This window comes from Gossypium hirsutum, chromosome A13 (assembly GCF_007990345.1).
Source record: "Gossypium hirsutum isolate 1008001.06 chromosome A13, Gossypium_hirsutum_v2.1, whole genome shotgun sequence".
Classification (NCBI taxonomy): Eukaryota; Viridiplantae; Streptophyta; class Magnoliopsida; order Malvales; family Malvaceae; genus Gossypium; species Gossypium hirsutum.
In genome coordinates this window covers 17,093,662-17,106,426 of record NC_053436.1, presented here as the reverse complement: position 1 = coordinate 17,106,426, position 12,765 = coordinate 17,093,662, and positions in this window count along the sequence as shown.

Here is a 12,765-nt window from a genome sequence, read left to right as displayed (position 1 = left end):
TAGCCTTACTAGCGAACTCTTTGTTTCGCAACTCCTTTACTTCACGAGCTAGGATACGCATCGGTTCTTCTTCATAGCTCATGTCGACTTGAATTTCAACCTCCGATGGGCTAATTATGTGCGATGGATCAGATCGATAGCGTCGAAGCATCGAAACATGAAAGACGTCATGAATCTTTTCAAGCTCCGGGGGGCAAAATCAATCTATACGCAACCGGGCCAACTCGTTCGGAGATTTCATACGGCCCAATGAATCTTGGGCTCAACTTGCCCTTACGGCCGAACCTGAGTATCTTTTTCCAAGGTGAAACCTTAAGGAACACTTTGTCTCCCACCTGATACTCGATGTCTTTCGTTTCAAATCTGCGTACGATTTCTGACGATCCGTGGCTATCTTCAGACTTTCACGGATTACCTTTACTTTCTGTTCAGCATCTCTAATCAAATCAACTCCGAAAATTTTGCTTTCACCGAGCTCGGTCCAAACAATGGTGTACGGCATTTACGACCGTACAAAGCCTCATAAGGTGCCATCTTAATACTTGATTGAAAACTATTGTTGTAAGCGAATTCAATCAAAGGTAAATACCGTTCCATGAACTACTGAACTCGAGGATGCAACATCTCAACATATCCTCAAGTATCTGAATTATCCGCTCGGATTGACCATCGGTTTGGGGGTGAAAAGCAGTGCTAAAATGCAGCTTGGTACCCAGAGCTTCTTGCAATTTCTTCCAAAATCGTGAGGTGAATCTCGGATCTCTATCCGACACGATAGAAACAGGTACCCCATGTAATCTCACAATTTGATAAACGTACAATTCAGCTAGTTTCTCCAATGAAAAATCCGTACGTACGGGGATGAAATGAGCCGACTTAGTCAGTCTATCAACAATAACCCATATCGCATCCTTCTTACTTGCTGACAAAGGCAGTCCGGACACAAAGTCCATTGTGACTCGATCCCATTTCCACTCGGGTATCATGATCGGCTGGAGTAATCCTGAAGGCACTTGATGTTCCGCTTTCGCTTGTTGACATATTAAACATCTCGAAACAAAGTCAGAGATGTCCCGTTTCATACCATGCACCAAAATTGACGTTTCAAATCGTTGTACATTTTCGTACTCCCCGGGTGAATTGACATTCGGCTACAATGGGCTTCGTTCAGAATCATCGAAATGAGTTCCGAATTCCTTGGAACACACAATCGATTTCTGTACCTCAAACAATCATCATCATCAATTTGAAACTCCGATTCCTCGTTCGGAAACACTTAGCCGTTTGCAACCAATCATCATCGACTTTCTGAGCTTCACGAATTTGGTGAGTCAATAATGGTTTAGCTTTTAATTCAGCTACTAACACACTGTCTGGTAGAATAGACAAATGCACGTTCATCGCTCGTAAAGCAAACAATGACTTCCGGCTTAAGGCGTCCGCAACCACGTTAGCCTTTCCCGGGTGGTAATCAATGACAAGCTCGTAATCTTTCAACAACTCAAGCCAACGTCTTTGTCGCAGATTCAAGTCTCGTTGAGTCATCAAATATTTGAGACTTTTGTGATCCGAAAATACATGGCACTTCTCACCAAACAGATAATGTCGCCATATTTTAAAGCAAACACGATGGCAGCTAGTTCGAGATCATGGGTCGGATAATTCCTCTCGTGTGGCTTCAATTGTCTCGACGCATAGGCCACGACTCGACCTTCTTGCATCAATACGCAACCCAACCCAAGTAGGGATGCGTCACTATAGATGACAAACTCTTTACCTGATTCGGGTTGCACCAAAATTGGAGCTTCAGTCAAATGAGTTTTCAGTTGGTCGAAACTTTTCTGACATTTCTCCGTCCACTCGAACTTAACATCCTTTTGAAGTAGCTTCGTCATTGGTGTGGCTATCATCGAGAAACCTTTCACAAATCGTCGGTAATAACCGGCGAGCCCCAAAAAGCTCCGAACTTCAGTAACATTTCTCGGAGGTTTCCAGTCAAGTATGGCTGAAATTTTGTTCGGGTCAACTCGAATACCCGACGCGGATACCACATGACCCAAGAAGCTAACCTCTCTTAACCAGAACTCACACTTACTAAACTTAGCATATAACTACTTATCCCGCAAAATTTGCAGCACTAGCCTCAGATGCTCAGCATGTTCGGTCTCGTCTCTTGAATAGACCAAAATGTCATCAATGAACACCACTACGAACCGATCCAAATACGGCCTGAAGATCCGATTCATCAAATCCATAAATACTGCAGGGGCATTAGTGAGCCCAAACGGCATCACTAAGAATTCGTAGTGACCATATCTCGTTCTGAAGGCAGTTTTGGGAATATCTGAATCTCGGATTCGCAACTGATAATAGCCCGATCTCAAATCTATTTTTGAGAACACTGAGGCTCCCTTCAGTTGGTCGAACAAATCATCGATGCGCGGCAACGGATATTTGTTCTTTATCGTCACTTTATTCAGCTGACGATAGTCAATGCACAACCTCATGGTTCCGTCCTTCTTTTTTACAAACAATACTGGTGCACCCCAAGGTGAGAAACTTGGTCGAGCGAAACCTCTATCCATCAGTTCTTGCAACTGAGCTTTCAACTCCTTTAACTCAGTTGGTGCCATACGATACGGAGCTATCGAAATCGGCGTAGTCCCAGGTACAAGCTCAATACCAAACTCTACCTCCCGAACAGGTGGTAAACCCGGTAATTCTTCCGGAAAAACATCCGGGTATTCACAAACCACCGGCACAGATTCGGGTTTCTTTTCTAATTCTTTGTCATCAAGCACATATGCAAGGTATGCTTCGCACCCTTTTCTTACATATTTCTGTGCCAACATTGCTGATATTACAGCTGGTATCCCCTCCAAGTCCGCGGACTCAATTCGGACTACTTCGTTATTTGCGCACCTCAAATCAATAGTCTTGCTCTTGCAATTCACAATCGCATCATGCGCGGTCAACCAATCCAACCCAAGGATAACATCAAATTCATCAAACGGCAAAAGCATCAAGTCCGCCGGAAAACAAGAACCTCGAATTTCTAGGGGACATTTCTTACACACTTTGTCGACAAGCACATAACGACCCAAGGGATTTGACACCCGAATTACGAACTCAGTAGACTCAATAGGTAAAGTCTTACTGGATGCTAAGGTTTCACATATGTAAGAATGAGTAGAACCGGGGTCAATCAGAGCAATTACATTAGTATCAAAGAGAGTGAATGTACCGGTAATAACATCAGGCGAAGAAGCATCCTCTCGGGCACGTATAGCATATGCTCTAGCAGGTGCACGAGCCTCGGATCTGGTCGTAGCATCTCTAGATCCTCTCTGACCACCACTGGCATTGCCCATATTTCTAGATGGTCTACCTCGAGCAGTGGTAGCACCCGGTCTCCCACTCTGATTTACATTCTGTTCAGACAGCCTCGGGCAATCTTTAATGAAGTGGTCCACTGATCCGCACTTGTAACAGGAGCGGTCATGGAATCTATAACTCCCCAAATGCCATTTACCGCAATGTCGACATTCCGTTCGGCCTCGACGTTCATTCCCAACACTGGCGACTGAAGTGCCTCGTGTACCCACAGGGGGTCGATCACGATCTCGTCTAAAAAGGCCCGAAGTGCTTTTAGACCGGCCCACATCATCTCGAAATTTCTTCGATGTCTGTTGAAGAGACTTTCCCGAGGATCTTTTACGAAACTCCCCGGTTCCCACATCAACTTTTTGTTTTTCCTTTCTAAGCTCTTCGGGTTTACAAGCTCGCTCGACAAGTACTACGAACTCTCGTATTTCAAGAATGCCAACGAACATTTTTATATCTTCATTCAGCCCATCTTCGAAGCGTTTACACATGATAGCCTCGGACGAAACACATTCCCGAGCGTATCTACTAAGTCTAACAAATTTTCGCTCGTAATCAGTAACTGACATAGAACCTTGCTTAAGCTCGAGAAATTCCTTCCGTTTTTGATCAACAAATCTCTGACTGATATACTTTTTCCGAAACTCAGTTTGGAAAAACTCCCAAGTTACTTGCTCCCGGGGCACAACAGAAGTCAGAGTACTCCACCAATAGTAGGCAGAATCACGTAGCAAGGAGATAGCACACTTTAGGCATTCATCGGGTGTACAAGATAGCTCATCGAGTACCCGGATAGTGTTGTCCAACCAAAATTCAGCTTGCTCGGCATCGTCGCTATCCGTAGCTTTAAATTCAGTAGCCCCATGTTTTCGGATTCGGTCAACTGGGGGCTTATTTGACCTTATTTGGTCAGTTACCGGAGGTATTGTAGGTGCGGGGGTGGTGTTTGTCGGGAATGGAGGTTGTGGAACAGCCGTATTAGTTCGAATGTATTGGTTGAACCAATCATTCATCACGCTATAGAAAGCTTGTCTAGCTTCATCATTCGGGTTACTCGCATTAGGTTGAGAGTCCACCGGCGCTGTCCCTTGTGCGGGAGCAGGTGCTACACTCTCAAGATCATCAGCTACCGCTCGGTCGGGATCGGGATCCATTACTATAAATAAACACATTTGCAAATGTCAGAAATCACCACACTATCAATTAATCACATAAAATGGCATGTATAGCTAGACCCCAACACATTACGGTAGTCCTAGAATCGACTAAACCGTAGCTCTGATACCAATCAATTGTAACACCCCGGATCCGGGACCGTCACCGGAGTCGAATACGAGGTGTTGACAGACTTTTTAAAAATTTTCCAGACACTGCCCAGTCTGAGTACTAGTCGCTTCAAAAATCATATCTTCAGTTTCACAACTCGAAAATCAGTTTTGTGATTTTCCCTGAAACTAGACTCATGTCCCCACCTATGTATTTTTTTCTAGAATTTTTGGTCGGGCCAATTAGTACAGTTTATTAGTCAAAGTCTCCCATGTTACAGGGATCGACTACCCTGACCTTTGCGCATTACGACTTGGATATCTCCTTGTACAGGACTCCAATACTAATGCCGTTTGTTTCTATGGAAACTAGACTCAGAGAGGAATCCATACATATATGGTATGACCCCTAATTATCTCTGGTAAATTTATAGTGAATTTCCAAAGGCGGAACAGGGAATCCAGAAACTGTTCTGACCCCGTCCCACAAGAACCCGAATATCTCTTACTGTACTGTTCATATGATTGTTTCGTTACTTCCATATGAAAGTAGGTTCATCAAGGTTCGATTTCATAATTTATTCACTATTTAATTCTACTCCTACGAAATTATGTGATTTTTCAATTCTACACCACTGTTGCTGTCAAAATCTGTTTTCAAGGTAAACTTTACCTATTTTGTGGTTACCATGGACCAACTGGGGTTTTGCCATACATAGGTCCACATGTGATCATATTTAGCCATTCCAATGGCTGATCATTAGCCCAACACTTCCATTTCAAACCATAGTCACATCGTGAAACCATATATATACATACATAAACACAAATGGTCTAATGCCATACTCCACTTCTACAAGCCATTTTCGCATGGCTTTACACACATACATCACAAAAGAACTTAAACAACAGGGGTAGTCCTATACATGCCATATCCAGAGTTCAACTAAAAGAGTACCAAAAGAGCTTGATAGTGTAGATGACTTCGACTTCGCTGATCCCGAGTCCGATAGCTAACGAACAAAATCTATAAAACAGAGAGCCAAAGCAACCGGGTAAGCATTTTAAGCTTAGTAAGTCTCAAGTAATGAAATCGGCTTTGACTACAGTATTACATTCACATAGCTAACTAAGTCACTTTAATAACACACATTTTCATAATCATACTTCATCAACATATATACACAAGGTATCAACCTTTCTAAAAGCCGAAAATTCGTTAGCCGATCGCACGAATACTATTTAAAACGAATCGACTTTTCCAATGCACATGCAAACATACCTTATCGTTCGGGTTGGTTGAGCATATTTATTGAATTAGTTAAAGCACAAAACGCTCACATTCAAACCCAAGTTTCTTCGGTATTTAACCGAATACAGCCGCAAACACAGTTTCCTTCGGGTCTTAACCCGGACATATCAACTTGCATAATTGCCTTCGGGTCTTAGCCCGGATATATCATCTCGCATAATTGCCTTCGGGTCTTAGCCCGGATATATCAACTCGCATAATTGCCTTCGGGTCTTAGCCCGGATATATCAACTCGCATAATTGCCTTCGGGTCTTAGCCCGGATATATCAACTCGCATAATTGCCTTCGGGTCTTAGCCCGGATATATCAACTCGCATAATTGCCTTCGGGTCTTAGCCCGGACATATCAACTCGCATAATTGCCTTCGGGTTTTAGCCCGGATATATTCCAATGCTCATGCACACATATATCAATAATCATAACACATCCATATCATTTCTTCGTTACTAAGGCTCAAACACAAAACATTTATTAAACCTTTCAATTTCGGCTCGGTAGCCACACACAAAGAGCATAATTTCAATTGGCTTTATAACATAGTCTCTAAGCACATTCGACTATCCGTCATAGTATGACTATTCATTTCAATATAATTCAAGTAGGGTCATTACTCGAAGACTTACCTCAAATGTCGTCGAACGACTTCAACGGCTATTCAATTACTTTTTCCTTCCCTTTATCGGATCTAGTTCCCCTTTGCTCTTGAGCTTAAGTTCAACAAAATTTAAAATAGTCATTAATCGACTATTCAAGTATTACTTTCAGAATAATATATATATTGATCCGACTTTCACACACATAGAATATAGTAAGCTTTATAATAATCAATAATTAATTCATTGGCAAACTTTCATTAATGTTTACAACAAAATCACATATTCACTACGAGCTGTTTTCCTGAGCAGTAGTTACTAAATTATTTATAACTGGAGCTACTAAACTCCAAATCACTTGCCGTTAATTTTCCCTGAATATAGACTCGTATATCTTCCATCCATAAAATTTTCAGAATTTTAGGCTTGGCCAATCAATACCAGATTTTTCTTAAAGTTTCCCCTGTTCACTGTTTGACTATTCTGACCACTCTTCACTACGAATCCAATTTCTCACTTTACAGAATTCAAAATGTGTATTTGATCTCATTAGAAACTAGACTCATTAAGGAGTCTAAGCATATAAATTTTATCTTATAATCATTTTTGTACAATTTAAAATGATTTTCTAAAAACAGAACAGGGAATCCAGCAGTCATTATGACTCAGCCCCACAATGCTTCAAATATCTCAAGATCGGTAACTCTTTTGTTTTTATAGTTTCTTTTGTAAGAAAATAGACTCTTCAAGCTTTAATGACATAATTCACTCAGCTTCTAATTCAACTCCTATAATTTATGGCGATTTTCCAAAATCACCTTACTGCTGCTGTCCCCAAACAGATTATTACTAAATCAAATACTAACATTAGCATTTCACCTTAATAGCTAGCTTACCAAGCCTTGATTTAACATATAATTCACACATATCACATTCAGCTATATATATATACATTTATCATATTTATTATTAACAAAGTATGCTCATGACAAATTTACTCCCAATCGCATCTCAAAATTCATCAAGCTTAGAACACATTTACTAATTAAATTCGGTAGTTTAATCACTTTGCTAACCACTTATACATATAATTCAATTCAACATTATAACCCATTATCACTCATTTAGCCGATTATAGAGAATTAAACATAATATCTCTAGGATATACTCTACATGGCCGAATACACTACATTAATTTCCAACATTACCTATGTAATTACCTATAGGTTCTTATACCTTAAATTCACACATTTAGCCTTTTAATGCCTATTGATCAATCCTTTGGTCCTATCAAGAACCATTTAACATGCAAGGAACATAATCATAGAGGAAGAAATTTACATTCTAAATAGGCTCAATCTTTGACCGAATGTACTAGGCTCCTCTAAGCCACTCATCCAAAAATCTTTACCCCATTCTAGTCATTCTCCCATTGTTCCATACAACATGAAATAACCCCTAATTCCAACACTTAATCATTTGGCATATTGCTCAATTCACCATAAGAAATCTCAACTTTCTTGACATTACCAAGAGTGCATCCACCATTTAACTTAGCATATTATAAAGCCAAATCAACAAATTCAAAGCTTACCTCCTAATAGCTAAAGATGAATGCCGAATTGCTCTAGGTAAGTTTTCCCCTTCCTTTTTTTCTCCTTGTTTCGGCTTGAGGGAGGTATGAGAAGAAGATGAACACCATCCTCCTTCTTCTCTTTTATTTAATTCCTTTTATTTCAATTATTAAATCATTTGTTAATACAAAATTATTTTAATTTTTGAATTAGTGGAGCATATTCTTTCCTTGGCCGGCCACTATGTTTAACATGGGTAAATTGACATGCAAAACCACTCCTTTCAATGCATGTACTATTAGACCATTGTAAATTAGCCTCTCACTTTCCAACAAAGTTTCATATAAGTCCATATTAAAAAAATTCACATAAAGATGATCAAATTAATGCATGAAACTTTCACACATGCAATTACTCACATCATAAACACAGAATATAACTTTTAATTATTTATAAGACTCGGTTTCGTGGTCCCAAAACCACTTTTCGACTAGGGTCAACTTTGGGCCGTCACACGTAGACCAAAATTAATGTTTTAAAAGAAAACATTTTATAAGGTGATCCAATCACACCTAAAAAGATTGGTGGCGACTCCTGTTTTCATTTTTCTTAAAGTAGATTCCCATTTTCCAAAACTCGATTTAAAAAAGGGTCTCGACAGCTTGGTGACTCCGCTGGGGACTAATAAGAGAGTCAAGCCGTGTAATTGATTATTTCTTGTCTTAATGTCGAAAATTTGAAAAATTTTAAAATTCAATCCTCTTTGCATTACATGTGTTTGTATTATTACATATGTTGCAATATTCTGATATGCATTGCATTTGCACGACCGTTGTGGTCACACCCTTAAGTGGGAGTGAGAAACTACACCTTCGTGAGGTTTTCGCCTCTGTGCAGGATAGTGGATCACTTTCGGGATACATCCGTACCTATGCTTTTGTGAGATTTTCATCTCCGTGTAGCCATAGGGAAATGTATTCCCCTGAACTGAACTTGATTCAAACGAGCCTATAATGGGTGAGGATCGAGGAATCTACTGGTTCAGGTACCTTAAACTTTAGAACTAAAACCTCATATAAAAAAACCGTAAGAGCTCAATTTGGATAGTGGTACTCTAAGATTATTACCCTTATAAGTTATTTATCATATGACACTAACAATTTGTTTTTTGTTTCGTTGCATGTCATATTACATCTAAAAGGTATCGATTCACGGTCGGTTTCTAAATTAGGAAATTTTATTATGGAAAACGGGCTTCTTGATAGAATGGAGGGCAACGCTAACGTCCATAGATGGTCGGAGCAAACTCAGCTAGGAAAAGGGGATAGCATAACTCTGGGATATATGTCAGAGCTATCAGACTACACTCGTATCAGTGTCACACAGAATAATCTGCAAGAGCTTAAGGCGATTTGAGATCAGTGGGGTAATGAGACCAAGCAATCATTCTACGGTAATTATGGAGATTTGCCCTATTTGTTTGATATTCAGGTTGATGAGCACTTGTTTCGAGCTCTTGCTCAGTTTTGGAACCCAGCATACAGTTGTTTTACCTTTGCGGAGGTAGATTTAGTGCCTACTGTGGAGGAGTACACAACCTTACTTCGATGTCCTAGATTTCAGTGTGATAGGATTTATTCTCGAGCGGCTTGTGTCCCAAATTTTGGTAAGAAGCTGATGACCATTACGGGGATGAGCGAGCAGTGGATCATGGCTAGAATTAAAGAAAAGGGTGAGAGTAAATGCATTCCATGGGGAGCTTTAAAGGATCTGATCCAGACACATCCAGATGAGGCGAAAAAGGTAGACATTTTTGCCTTAAGCTTGTATGGACTAATGGTTTTCCCTAGGGCCTTGGGATATGTAGACGAGGCAACCACGGATCTCTTCCATCGACTTAGTAAACGGGTCACTTCTGTTCCTGTGATTTTGGTGGAGATGTTCAGGTCCTTAAATACATGTAAAAGGGCCAGTGCGGGTAGGTTTGTTGGTTGTGCTCAGTTCCTTGAGCTTGGTTTTACAGTCACTTACGATTAATAGATAGGGTTGTTTGTCGAGTCTTCTTTAAGGATTACTCCCCGTTGAAGGACATAGCAGCTTCAACTAGGAGAGTTGATGTTCCAGAAGAGAATTGGATAGCGCTACTTCAGAACCTTCAGTCGAAGGATGTTGAGTGGAGGGCTCCGTGGATGATTCCTAGTGAGATTCTTTATCGATGCGGCAGTTTTGGTTGGGTCCCTCTGTTGGAAATTTGGGGTGCCATCGGTTATGCCCCTTTGCTGGTGTTGAGGCAGCATAGATTAAGGCAGTTCGTACCAGCAACTCATGGACTGGCTCAAAGTGAGTTCTTATATAGAGGAGCTGATTACAAGAAGAAGGTTGTGAGATCTCTAGTGCTTGGAACCAGACTTGTAGATTGAAAGGAGTAGCCATTAACCCTGCTACGACCCCTGAGTACATTGAGTGGAAGAGTAGAAGGATTAATGACAATATCCCTAGGCCAAGCATGGAAGGAGCACGACCAATGGAGGAATACTTGCAAGTGATGCCCTCGGAGTTAGAGATCATGAAGCAAGTGTTTGAGAGAAAGAACTTAGAGCTCGAAAAGAAGATAGAAAGGCTTGAGGAAGAGAAGATCTACTTGAGCCTCGATGTCGATGTTCAAAAGATGGAGGTCGAGAAAGAGAGAAGGAGAAAAGGAAGATTGAGGAAGATCGAGATGATTTAAAGGAGCATTACAAAAGGGCACAAGTATCCTTGAAGAGAGTGAGAATAGAAGGATCTTCAGATCAGTTGCAGAAAGAGGTCCGAGAGGAAAAGTCCAAAGCCGAATATTAGGAGAGGAAGTTTCAAGAGATGCAATTACGGAATTTGACCTTAGGCAAAGAAAATCAAGGGTTAAAAACTAACGTGACTGAGCTTGGGCGATCCCTTCATCTGCAGCGAAGTCGTGATTCCACGATATAGGTAAGGAAGTTAAAAGGCAAAGTTGAGGAGTTGGAATCAGCATTTCAAGATAGTAAGTTTTTTATCGAGTAGCTTGAGGCACGAGAGGATTATTTAAAGGGAGAACTGTGCCAGTCTAAAGAACAAGTCAGAGATAGAGATTACCTTATTGGAGAAGCCATAATTCAGATCCGAGAGGTAGCTGAACACGTTCGAGACTTGGCAGTACGAGCTGATGTATTGAGTATGATGCATGAGTCATCGTCGGATGTAGGTCGAGAGTTAGTCCTTTTATTAGATAGAGTTAAAACTTTGGGCATTAGGGCGAAAGCGTATTTGTAATCCTCTTATATGTAAAGATATTCTTTTTCTAAATAAAGTTTTCTAAATGAGATTGAATCAAAATCGATGTCCTTTTTGCATTCATGCATTTGCATCTCATAGCATTTCATCGCATCGTTTGCATTCAAAGTTATAGAAAGACCCTAATTAGTTAAAATTATCAAAGAAGTAGAAAAGAAAATCTAAAAACCACGCATCAGTACGGAACTCGTGCAAAATCTAGGAATATGAATTAAAGGTTTGAACAGCTACAAAAGGACATGCAGGACCAATTGCAAAAGCAATTGGCCAAGATACAAAACGACATGAGGGAGCAAATGCTAGAGGCTCAGAGGAATATGATGACTGAGATGGCTCAGTTGCTGAGGGCCACTGATAAGGGAAAAGCCCCTATGGCAATCACTGGTGAGAAGGAAGAGGATCATCCTCTAGGCTTAACTCCACCCCACGGGCCTACACAAATCGAGGCACTTCGTAGGAGGCAGTCTGTCACTATAAGGCCTCAACATGGACCGGTTGATGCTGAGATCCACATGATAACCTAACTGAGCATGCAGAGCATTTGAGAACAGTTTTACAGATTCTTAAAGATAATCAGTTGTATGCCAAGTTCAGCAAAAGTGAGTTCTGGTTACGAGAAGTTGGTTTTCTTGGACATATTGTTTCAGGTGAAGGTATTAAAGTTGATCCGAGCAAGATTTCAGCCATTGTTGATTGGAAGCCTCCTAGAAATGTATCAAAAGTTAGAAGTTTTCTTGGTCTTGCCGGATATTATAGGCGATTTGTAGAGGGATTTTCCATGATATCTACCCCACTGACAAGATTACTGCGAAAGGATGTCAAGTTTGAATGGACTGAGAAGTGTCAACAGAGTTTTGACAAGTTAAAAGCATTGTTGACTAAAGCTCCTGTTTTAGTGCAACTAGAACCAGGTAAGGAGTTTGTGATTTACAGTGATGCGTCCATGAATAGACTTGGTTGTGTACTTATACAGGAAGGGAAGGTAATTGCTTATGCCTCTAGACAACTAAAGCCACATGAGAAGAACTATCCGACACATGATTTAGAGCTAGCTGCCATTGTTTTTGCGCTGAAAATTTGGAGACATTATTTGTACAATGAGAAGTGCCACATATTCACTGATCACAAAAGTTTGAAATATTTGATTACTCAAAAAGATTTGAATTTAAGGCAAAGAAGATGGTTAGAGTTGATTAAAGATTATGAGTTAGTGCTCGATTATCACCCAGGTAAGGCAAACGTTGTTGCTGATGCTTTGAGTAGGAAATCTTTATTTGCATTAAGAGCTTTGAACACTAGTCTAGCCTTATCAGATGATGGTTTTAT